At 43.8% G+C, this 12,455-nt stretch overlaps 1 pseudogene; it reads right to left on the bottom strand.

Moving 5' to 3' along the window:
* Nucleotides 1–8,887: 8,887 nt before the first annotated feature.
* Nucleotides 8,888–11,083, bottom strand: LOC110743626 (annotated as a pseudogene).
* Nucleotides 11,084–12,455: the final 1,372 nt, after the last annotated feature.

The raw sequence follows: 12,455 nt of genomic DNA, 5'->3' as shown, positions 1-12,455 counted from the left end.
TGGGCACACACACACACAAATAGCACTTAGATCATTCATTTGTTAGGATTAAATGAGGAAATGCAAGACAAGCGCTTAGCATGGAGCCTGAGCGATGATCGGCGCCCAGCTAAGGTTAGCATTCCTATTCCTCTTGCTAGCAGCAGGGGTTCCTGATGGTGCCTTAGTGGAGGGACTCTTAGGGAGGAGGGAATAGCTGGGCTTTGGGGGAGCACTGCTGCATGAAGCTGAAAGCCCAGAGCAGACAGGAGAGAAGATGAGTCTGCTACTAAAGTGCCCACTTCAATCACAGCAGGGAAGGAAGCAGGAGATTCAGAGACAGTCTGGAGAGATGTGTAACGACAGTAGACGAAAAGGAGAGGTAGTTGGGATTCTTTGTATTTTGATTGGGGAAATCTATAAACCAATGAGCCTCAAGGTTCCTGCGGAAAAGTCACCAGCCTGGCACAGCCCCAGAGTCTGGGGGTGGATTATTTAGCGCTCCCTTGCTGCAGAAGTGCACCTGGGCTTCCAGAACAAGCAGGGGTGAGGAGCGAGGGTGGCAAAAGAATGGCTGGTCTGGAGCTTTGTGGCCTCACAGTGCTGGGAACCCAGTTCAATCGTTCTAGGATGACTTTGGGAGCACGTAGTGCCTTGGTCTCCTCGGTAGGAACGGGTCTGTGGCGTCATGAACCTGACTTTGCTCTCAGCAGCTGTGTCACATGGGATAATCCGTTGTCTGTACTTGAATTGGGTGGGCACAGCTCTTTTGCATTCTATCTGCCCACTTTTCTTACTGTCACTGCTCATGGGCTCAGAACTGCAAAGATGTTCTGGGCCTGAGCATCTCTTCCCCTCGATCCCACCAAACCTCCATGCTGTGTAGGGTATCTGGAACAGAGTTGAAGGAGTAAGCAGACACCTTACAGTGCATTTTGTGTGCTTACAAATAGCTCTTGAAATTTCACCCTTAGAGAGTCCTATGTTTTGGGATTCCGCAAGTATTCCTGACAAGTATGTTAACATTCATCAATTCACATCTGTGTGAAAAAACATGTAATCCTACTGAATTTCCCTCGGAGCCGTGATTGGTTTAGAAAGACAGAGGTTTCATGAGGTGGATGGAGAAGAAGAGGGCAACTTCAGAACTCATGCCATTAACCAGAGGAAGGCAGGACTCAGTTTCATGATGAGGTAGGGGTTCTCTTTTTCTTTTCTTTTGAGATGGAGTTTCACTCTTGTCACCCAGGCTGAAGTGCAGTGGCTCCATCTGGGCACACTGCAACCTCCGCCTCCTGGGTTCAAGCAATTCTCGTGCCTCAACCTCCCAATTAGCTGGGATTACAGGCACCTTTCGGCTAATTTTTGTATTTCTAATAGAGACGGGGTTTCACCATGTTGGCCAGGCTGGTCTCAAACTCCTGACTTCAGGTGATCTGCCCGCGCCAGCCTCCCAAAGTGGTGTGAGCCGCTGTACCCGGCCCTCTGACTCTTGAAAAGCCCTGGAACCTGGAGCAGGAGAGAGAGTCTCCAAAATAAACCTGATCAGCTCTACAGGGTGGTGGAATTCTGGTAGAATGCAGAGATCATATGGCTAGGTATGGAAGATCTGCATTCCTGTCTCAACTTTGCAACTTAATAGTTCCATGGACCCAATTCCCCATAGCTAATCTCTCTTCCCTAGGTTATAAAGGAGTTGGTCATGCCTGCCCCAGAATTTGTTTGAATGTGACTGTGTTTTGAAAAATATTCCCACTGCCACCTAAGCTCAAGCACATTTTTTATCATTACTATTGGAAACATCCCACGAGGGCTGGCCTCAGGCAGGTCAATGTGGGAGCATGTTCTGGATGGCTGAGGCCGGCTGGCCGGCAGCCTTGGCTTCAGGTCTCTCAGAGTCACTCACAGAAGCACTGAAATGACCCACTCATCTTTGTTGAGATCTAAACCTTAAACAGAACAAGTCTAATTGACAGCAAGCTTCCTTCAAGGAGTTTCAATGAACAATTCAGGGCCTGCTCATGCTGGGATAAGATGGACAAAGAACTCTGGGTTTGTGCTTCTGCCTTGGGGAGTGCCTCTGCCAGGGCAGGCAGCCAGGGCCTGTGCCTAGGTCTCTCTATTAAACTTCTTTCTCTTGGGCTGGGCCACAGAGTCCTGATTCACCCCACAGCAGCTCCCAGCCCTGCCAAGAAAGTGTGGGATGGGGCCTGCGCTGAGTGCAGAGTGAAGCAGGTGCCCAGTGGGCACAATGTTGCGTGTGCAATAAAGAAATTGTATAGGACTGCCCCTGCTCATGTGGATGGGAGAGAAGATGTAGGCACACAGTGGGGGCAATGCCCACTAGCATTTCATAAGTGCAGTGGTGGTAGGGGTGGGAAGAGCCCTGACCCCAAGTTAGACATGAGTTCAAGTCCTTATTCTGCCACCTTCAACCTTTCTCAGTCTCAGTTTCCTCGTCTGTAAAAGCAAGGATGAGACTGCCAGAGCTCTCTGGCCCATGGTTGTTGTGAAGAGTTCTTGGTATTATGATGCACTGTACAAAAAACCTGTCATTATTAATGATGCATTATCAGCATTAATGATACATTGCTAATGATTCAAGTGCTGGAGGGACCACAGTAGAGGTGATGAGATTTGTGTGGCAGTTTCATGATCATGAAGCCTATTGGTAAATGTTCTGAAGATTTTTAGATACAAACGACTGCTTGGCTTTACTTCTTATCATAGAAGTCAGAGCTAGGAAAAGAGAGATTAATCATCTAATTCAAGCACCTAATTTTACAGACAAGCCGACAGAGGTAGAGCCTAGAGACACCATTTGATTTCTGTTTGCTTTATGCCATGCTTCTGGCACAGACTAGATGTTCAATGCTTGTGCTTAGTACTAGTTGTTGTTGTTGTTGTTGTTTTGGAGACAGAGTCTCACTCTGGCTGGAGTGCAGTGGTGCAATCTGGGCTCACTGTAACTTCTTCCTCCCAGGTTCAAGCAATTCTTGTGCCTCAGCCTCCCGAGTAGCTGGGATTAGAGGCATGTGTCACCACAGCCAGCTAATTTTTGTATTTTTAGTAGAGACAGGGTTTTACCATGTTGCTCTCAGTCTGATCTCGAACTCTTGGGCTCAGGCAATCCGCCCTCCTCGGCCTCCCAAAGCACTAGGATTACAGGCACGAACAACTGTGCTTGGCCATTGTGCTTAGTACTTAATGAGACAGAACTGAATTAATTCTCCCACCTAAGGCTTAGTGAGTGCAGGACTGGGACTCTATGACACTGCATGGTGAGATGGAAGGAGAAAAAAATAGGACCTGAGATCGACGTGCACATGCACTTTTTCAACAGTCCTCAAAGCATCTGGAATACTTGAAGTACCTTTTAGATAACATAATTCAACTGCATTATTCTATAAGTAATAAAATGATATAATTATGTCTATGTGTACATACATAGTTTTTGGCATGGGGAGGTGATGAGGAAAGAGTAAAGTGATCGTAATTCCTGCTGGTTACACATCCTGAACTGTAAATTTTCAGGTATTTTAGTTTAGAGGTAACTCCTTCTCTTGCTGTTGAAAAAAAATCCTCAATTTAAAATTAAATAGTTTCTTATAAATATGATATACACACACAGGTGCATACATATATACATTTGTATGTATGTATCTATCTAGTCTACACATAATTTGCTTTCTTTTAAACTACAAAAAACTGTCCTTCCTAGCTGCATAATTAACACTGAGTTTTACTGCAGTGCTTCAACATCCTTTGCCTGGCTACTTCCTCAAATGACCTAGATCTGTTTTGATCTCTGGATAGGGATAGCATGCTGCCTAGGGAAGATTCTGTATTAGAAATTATTCAGGAGGTCTGGCTGCTTGTCAAAAGTCTTCTGCTCTTTACTACGGACCTTGGTTTTCTCCTCGGGGTTGGGGCAGGCAGGGAACACGTGAACTAGTGTTACTTTACAAACATGTATGTAATCGGGCTTATGATTTGACAGCAACTTTCTAAGTGCTTGCAAATATGAACTTATTTAATCCTCATAACCACTCCATGAGTTGCCATTATTACCCCTTATTTAATAGATGAGGCTAAATAATTTATTTAAATTCTGCAATAATTTAGGAACCCTTGGAAAAACCCTCTGCTAAAACTAACACCACTCTTTTTTCTTTCTTTCTTTTTTCTTTTTGGTGTAGTTGGCAGGATTTAATACCACTCTTCAATGAAAAAGGAAACTTATCTGATGGCTCTTTCTAGTAGTAGATACTCTTAACTTTGGTGAGGGGTCATATACCCCTTGAAGAATTAGATGAGGCTAGGCACGGCAGCTCACGTCTGTAATTCCAGCACTTTGGGAGGCAGAGAAGGGAGGATCACATGAGGTCAGGAGTTTGAGACCAAGCCGGCCAATATGGTGAAACCCCCATCTCTACTCAAAATACAAAAATGAGCCAGGTATGGTAGCGGGCACCTGTAATCCCAGCTACTTGGGCAGCTGGGGCAGGAGAATCACTTGAACCTGGGAGGCAGAAGTTGCAGTGAGCCGAGATCATGCCATTGCACTCCAGCCTGGAAGACAAGAGGGAAAGTTGTCTCAAAAAAAAAAAAAAAAAAAAAAGAATCTGATGAAAGTTTTAGATCTCTTACTTGGAAAATACACCTTCATTGACAAATTAATTTGTATCCCAAAGTCATCTGTAGAATCCAAGTGAGAAACAGTTATTATAGTAGAGGAATGCATCAGCACCCTCTGGGAGGAATTACAGCTTCTCTCCATGTGAACTCCAAACCATAGAGAGGGAGAGATTCTGGAATCTGCCTTATGCTCTGGGTGCGACATGCCCCTTCTTTTTCAATTATTCTAGATTAGAAATCATCTGGACAAACGAATAGCCATAGTGGTTATGAAAGGTGAGATTCTTGAGTACTTTCACATTCTGCATTATATATTTCTGCAAATATTTTCCTGTAAGCATGTATTACTATTGTAATCAGACACAACATAAAGAAGAAAACCAAAGTTTGCATTACAGACAATCACAGATTTGCAAAATTTTGTGCATACAAGGAAATTCACTGCTGTTTTGCTTGCAGTTCTCCTACATGGCCTCGGTTGAGGAGAGGCTAACTCAACTATGGTGCCTCCTTCACTGGATTGCTGTGTGGCTGCTAAAACACCTGCAGGGTACCTGTGAATGTGCCGAGAGAGCCTCAGATACATTGTTAGGAGAATAAGGCAAGATGTAAAATGGTGTAGAGGGTACTACAATTTTGTGGAGGGAAGAAAAAGGAATATTAGTTGATGCATCGAATACCTTTAGGAGGACCAGAAAAACCTGGCAAGAGTGATTGTCTCTAGAAGGTCTGAGCAGTAAGGGAGGCTTGCTGTTCACTCTGTACCCTTTCATACCTTTGAAATTTGTTCAATTTATGAATTACCTATTCAATAAATAGATAAAAATTTGTAAAAAGAAAGAGACTTTAAATGTCATTGAGAATCATCTCCCTGTTATCTAAGAGTTTTCTTCCTACCATAGAACCCTGCGTAGTCTGTCTTTTTTGCCTGGAGCACCCTTCTATACCCCAACCCAGCCTGCGGATCTCAGCTCAGTTGAGGGTTTCTCATCAAGGATATCTCCAGCCTCCCGTGATAGGTCAAACACCCTTTTATCTGCTCTTGTAACATCCAATGGGCCTTTCCATCAAACACTTTCCCAGTTGCAGTTTTACATGCACTCCTGTGATTGTTCGATTCATGTTTGTCTCTCCCTAGGAGGTATAAGCTACATGAGAGAAGGGTCTTTGATTTTGCTCACCACTATATCCATAAAATTTGAAACACACAGCCGGGCGCGGTGGCTCAAGCCTGTAATCCCAGCACTTTGGGAGGCCGAGACGGGCGGATCATGAGGTCAGGAGATCGAGACCATCCTGGCTAACACGGTGAAACCCCGTCTCTACTAAAAAATACAAAAAGCTAGCCAGGCGACGTGGCGGGCGCCTGTAGTCCCAGCTACTCGGGAGGCTGAGACAGGAGAATGGCATAAACCCGGGAGGCGGAGCTTGCAGTGAGCTGAGATCCGGCCACTGCACTCCACCCAGCCCAGGCGACAGAGCGAGACTCCGTCTCAAAAAAAAAAAAAAAAAAAAAAAAAAAAATTGAAACACACGAATGTACTTGGTGCACTGGTATGGAGTAGGGTAAACAGTGAATGAATAGGGGGGTATATGTGCCAGTCACCACCTCTACTACTGGTCATCAGGCCTGTTCTTAATTATTATTTAAAAATTAATTTTAAAAATTTTATCTATTTATTTATTTATTTTGAGACCATGTTATGAAACTGGCTAATTTTTATTTTTTGTTTCTTTTTTGTTTGTTTGTTTGTTTGTTTGTTTCAGATGGAGTCTTGCTCTGTCTCCCAGGTTGGAGTGCAGTGACGTGATCTCAGCTCACCGCAACCTCCGCCTCCTGGCTTCAAGCAATTCTCCTGCCTCAGCCTCCCAAATAGCTGGGATTACAGACACATGCCACCACGCCCAGCTTATTTTTATATTTTCAGTTGAGACAGGGTTTTGCCATGTTGCCCAGGCTGATGTCAAACTCCTGGGCTCAAGTGATCCACCTACCTCAGCTTCCCAAGGCGTGAGCCACTGTGCCAGACCAGCCTGCTCTTTTTCTTTTTTTAGAGACAGAGTCTCTCGCTAGGCTGGAGTGCGGTAGCATGATCTTGGCTCACTGCAGCCTCGAACTCCTGGGCTCAACTGATCCTCCCACCTCTGCCCCTCAAAGTGCTGGGGTCTCAGGCATGAGCCACAGTGCCAAGCCAGGCCTCTTGTTAAACATCTGAGAAGAAGGCCGGGCGCGGTGGCTCAAGCCTGTAATTCCAAGCACTTTGGGAGGCCGAGACGGGTGGATCACGAGGTCAGGAGATCGAGACCATCCTAGTGAACACGGTGAAACCCCGTCTCTACTAAAAAATACAAAAAACTAGCCGGGCGAGATGGCGGGCGCCTGTAATCCCAGTTACTTGGGAGGCTGAGGCAGGAGAATGGCGTAAACCCGGGAGGTGGAGCTTGCAGTGAGCTGAGATCTGGCCACTGCACTCCAGCCCGGGCGACAGAGCGAGACTCCGTCTCAAAAAAAAAAAAAAACAAAAAAAAAAATCTGAGAAGCAGGATCTCACAACTCCCTCGAGCTGTCCATTGCACCTTTAAATTCCTCTCACTGTTGTTAATTTCAGCTCATACTGAGCTAAACTGAGTCTTTGTGGCTTTCACCCACTGGATTTAATTCAGCCTCAGTAACACAGAGAGCAGGACTAATCCTCTTTCATATGATTGCTTTTAAAATATTTGAGCATATAGAGTTTCCTTTTTACCTAACTATGAATCTTACATTCTTTCAGCCACTACTAACTGACTGAAAGCCATTACTAACTCTCCTTGAGAGTGGGGAAGGTGTCACCTACATTTCTGTTATCTGTAGCCCTCAGCTCTGGGTTTGGCTTAGTATATGTTGTTTAGATAGAATCATTTTTTATATGGCATCTTTTGTATTACTTACCCTGAACATGTTCCACTTTGCCTCTTAAAATATTGGCCAAAATGCTGGACAAATATCATAGCTTCAGTCTCCCCAGTGCACCTTCTTTCCATTGTCCATAACTCTAGTAATGCCAGCTAAGATCCCATGAGCTTTGGGGGCAGCCATTGATGACACATAGTCAGCCTTGTTCTTGCTACTCTCCTTCTTTCTGTTGTTCAGAGCTCCTGTTTCTACCCTAGAGCATTACTGTATGTTGGCCCTTATGTATTAAAATCCTGCACTCGACTGCTCCCAGGCTCATTAGAATGGCTAATGTTACAATGTTGACTTGTTTTTCAGACTCTCCAAAGCCAGACCAACAGCTTCATGAAATACCGTGAGTTCCACACCAAGAATGACATCACGTTTAAAAAAAATAGGTCCACTTGGACCTACATGCCACGGCAAATACCATTTGGGACTGACCCACAATGGTTCCCTCTACAACACCTTTACTCAGTGAGTATCTCCAGAGACGAAAGGAAAACTTGAAGGTTTGAGCTTCAAGTGAGAGTTTTTTTAAAGGCCAGCCTCTTTACTCATCAACCCTGCTGCTCAGAACTCTGATGAGACCCATTCTCGAGAGCTCTCATAATGCTGAATCTAAGCTCTCAGCATCAGATGACTCCTGGGTAATGTGAGCACGGGCACATCATTGCTAATGTGCGCAGTGCTTGGCAGAACGCCACAAGGCCGATATGTCGAGTGTAGCTTCTCAGTCTCTTAGCCAAGATCAACCGCAGAACCAGTCAATCTCCAACATTGTAATAACTCCTCTGTGGGGAACATGGGGAACATAGCCTGACCTGGTAAGGGGACAGATGCAGTGATTTAGTTTCTTTTTCCCATATTCAGCTTTCATGAGCCATATGACAAATGAGCAGAGGATCAGAGCATGCTGGGAACTAATGAACCAGAGGGAAAAATTCATTTAATGACTTAAGTGTGTTTTATCTAATGTGAAATGTAGGTCAATTCACTATAAATTTATTCATAGGGATTATTTGTCCTTAGCCTGATTACATGGCATGTGCTGCAAGATTCAGCCCTGTGAAAAACAGAACAGGCTCTGCCTGTCTGTGTCCATCCTTACCTTCCCTCAGCATCCCTTCCCCTCACACACACACACAGGGTGGCAGGAATCTAGCAACATCCATCAGTGCTTGTCTCAACAGATAAGACTGATTTCAAACTATTCAAAACACTGATTTGGGGCTGTTCATTTTATTTTTTCAGACGGGGTCTCACTCTGTCTCCCAGGCTGCAGTGCAGTGGCACAGTCATAGTTCACTGCAGCCTCAACCTCCTGGGCTCAAGTGATCCTCCCACCTCAGCCTCCCAATAGCTGAGACTACAGGTGCACCCCACTACACCTAGCTAATTTTATTTTTTTCTTTCATAATTGAGATTTTATTGATTGAGGATCAGTACAGACAATTCTTAACATATGCAACAAAAATCTAAAAAGCCATGAATTATAATTCATTTTTAAAGTTATTCCAGTGATTTCCCAGCTTGAAATTCCGAAGCAAATTTTCCTTAAGAGGCTATCAGGTACCAGTATCTTCACATGTTGATAAGCTGTTACATACATCCCACCAATTCACAACTGGAATAGGGTGTACACTACATATTCAAATTTTTAATCTTTCACAGTACAGTAACAAAGTTATTAGGAAATCAGGACTACCACAACCAAAGTTGCAGATTGCACATAATTCTTACAGGGAGAGCCGTAAAAAAAGAGTGGTTTTCTTTAGGAAGCAATTCTACTAAAAAACAACATGGGAATAGAAGTAATTTAAAATGTTCAAGACATTAAATGCAGGACTGACTCCATATTGCCATTTAATATGCTTTGTATTATAGGATATGAAAACTAACCCCCCATCTATGGAAAGTTAAGCTGACACCAGAGACAGTCAAAGCTTCCCATAATTCAATATCCCACACTATTTTCTGGTTGTACCAAAAAATTAACAACAAATGATTTCACCTCTTAAAAAAAAAACATTTACACTTAAAAAATGGGATGAGATGGGATTCCCTCCTTCTCAAAAATGTTTCTAGAGCTACTAAAAAGCTTGTATTTACAAAATAGTTGATAAAAATATTCCTCTGGATTGTACCAGAAGGGAGACAGAGACCACTGATAAGACATGGTGTATGGTGTTCATCAGACTCGGCTTCCTTCTCTCCTGCTTCATCAGGGAGGCTGGACTGTCCTCAGTTTTCGTTTCACTGTTTTCTGCAGGTAAATCTTGCTTAATTTCTTGGTTAGCCACTTCAGCCTGTTTTCCCTTTGCTCCCCTTTTCCCTTTTGTTTGCATTTTTTTATCTGAAGATTTATCCTTCGCTGCTGCCTTTTTTGGCTTCACTTCCACTTTTGCAGGAGGTTTAGCTGACAACTGCGCCAATCTCCTCTTGGGCTCTTCCTTGGCAGCCCCGTAGGTGGAGCTGACCTTCCTCTTGGGCATCCTGGTGGCGAGGAGGGCACGTGCCGTGCCAGGTGCCTGCGGGCCATGGTGCACCAAGAGCCTTCTCGAAGCTGGGCTGCCTGTCCGCTGCCACTTCTCCCTCCGCCCGAGCTGCTGAGACCCACAGCGAAGGTGGTGGGAGAACGGAATGGAACTGGATCGGGAGCCCGCCTCCTAATTTTCTAATTTTTGTAAAGATGGGGTTTTGCCATGTTGTCCGCTGGTCTCAAACTCCTGGGCTCAAGCTATCCTCTTGCCTTGGCCTCCCAAAGTGCTGGGATTGTAGGCTTGAACAACCATGCCCGTTTTATTACATTTTTGGAAACACTTGGAAAAATCTAAAGGCTGGACACCTACACAGAAATTCAGACGTATTGCTGAGTAGAGTCCAAAAGAAAAATTAGACAAGAAGGAGAGAATTTCATCACTCTGTTGGTCCAGCCAGGTATGTGTCACCAGAGAGACAAATTTATCAAACTCAACAACCAGGGAATGAGTCTTGGGAGGTTTGGCTAGCAACGGTTTCTCAACTCTAAGAAACTCAAGATAACAATCTTAGGGCACTTGTCATCATCGTCATTGTTGTTATTATTTTGTAAAATGCAAATTAGTAACTGAACAGGTCAGCTTGCATTCATGTCCTGTTAGCTTCCTTAGCTTCATTACCTCTTAGAATAAAAAAGAATGTTCAGTCCTTGGTCCTAAAAGATAGGGGTCATAAAGCAATTTGAAGGAAGATTTGAATAAAGGCTTAAAAAAAGACATCGATTCAAAATAGATGCCCACAAGATCATATTTGGGGAGGAAAAATGTGTGATGACCTAGTTCACATCGGTATAATTTGTGGTTTACTGCAGCAATGTGAAAATCTTATCATCAAAAATCGTCTTTCTGACTCAGAGAAGAGAATAATGAAATTGTAAGCTTCTTTTTCTTTTCTAAGTTTAGCATTGATTTTAGAAGAAACATATAGGGAAATACTAAGAAACATTAACTTTTTTTTTTGAGACGGAGTCTTGCTCTGTCTCCAGGCTGGAGTGCAATAGCGTGATCTCGGCTCACTGCAGCCTCCATCTCCTGGGTTCAAGTGATTCTCCCACCTCAGCCTCCCGAGTAGCTGGGATTACAGGCGCATGCCACCACGCCTGGCTAATTTTTTTTTGTATTTTTAGTAGAGACAGGGGTTTCACCATGTTGGCCAGGATAGTCTTGATCTCTTGACCTTGTGATCCACCTACCTCGGCCCCGCAAAGTGCTGGGATTACAGGCGTGAGCCACCGCACCCAGCCAGGAGCACTAACTTAACATTGAGCACCTAGCAAGTAAAGCCAAATGTCGTACTTTTTCCCATGCCAATTTCATCTCCAAAACAAAGAACAGGATAATCTTTTCATAATTCTGTAAATTCTAATGCGTTTTACAGGGGAAAACAAAGAATGCAACTTTTTTTTTTTTTTTTTTTTGAGCCTGTTACCCAGGCTGGAGTGCAGTGGCACAATCACTGCTCACTACAGCCTTGAACTCCTGACCTCAAGCAATCCTCCCACTTCAGGCTCCTAAGTAGCTGGTACTACAGGCATGCGCCACCTCACCCAGCTGATTTTAAATTTTTTTGTAGAGACAGGGGTCTCCCTATGTTGCTCAGGCTGGCCTCCAACTTCTGGGCTCAAATAACTTTTTGTTTCATGTGTTTCTAGTTAAGAAATGAGACCATTAGGTTAAATGCACTCTCCTTATCTTCCCTAGAAATCATGATTTAGTTTCCCTTTTTTTTTTTTTTTTGTAGAAACAATGGAGAGGCCAGGCTCAGCAGCTCGCCTGTAATCCCAGCACTTTGGGAAGCTGAGGTGGGAGGATCACTTGAGCCTAGGAATTCAAGGTGACAATGAACTATGATCACACCACACTGCACTCCAGCCTGGGTGACAGAGTGATACCCTGTCTCCAAAAAAGCAAAATAAAATAAAATAAAATAATAAAACAGAAAACAGTAGAGAACTCTAAAAAACCTTCAAAGTAACTTCTCAAGTCCTATAAAAAGACTTAAATTGCATTGTTCCTGGATGACGGGGGTTTGAAATGTAAGTAATAATAATGTCCTATGTTTGTTTGAAATTTTACAGTTTATAACGTGCTTTCACTCATACTATTTTATCTGATTCTCATATTGCCCTGTGATTCTCAGCAGAGCTTCATCTTGCATGAGGGGTTGGGTTCCGTAGTAAACAAGGAAGGTGAAATACACTTAACATACACTTAACATCTCCTGACCATGAAATAGAGGATACACAATTTTGTGTCTATGTAAATAAGTTCGTTTGCTTTAGAGGCCAGGATATACCAAAACCTCCACAACTTAAAACCCAGTGAGGGGGCTGGGTGCAGTGACTTACACCTGTAATCCCAGC

Source organism: Papio anubis, chromosome 7 (genome assembly GCF_008728515.1).
Source record: "Papio anubis isolate 15944 chromosome 7, Panubis1.0, whole genome shotgun sequence".
In the NCBI taxonomy this organism is placed as follows: domain Eukaryota; kingdom Metazoa; phylum Chordata; class Mammalia; order Primates; family Cercopithecidae; genus Papio; species Papio anubis.
Note: the sequence above shows the minus strand (reverse complement) of the source record. Positions and strands in the feature narration are given on the sequence as shown.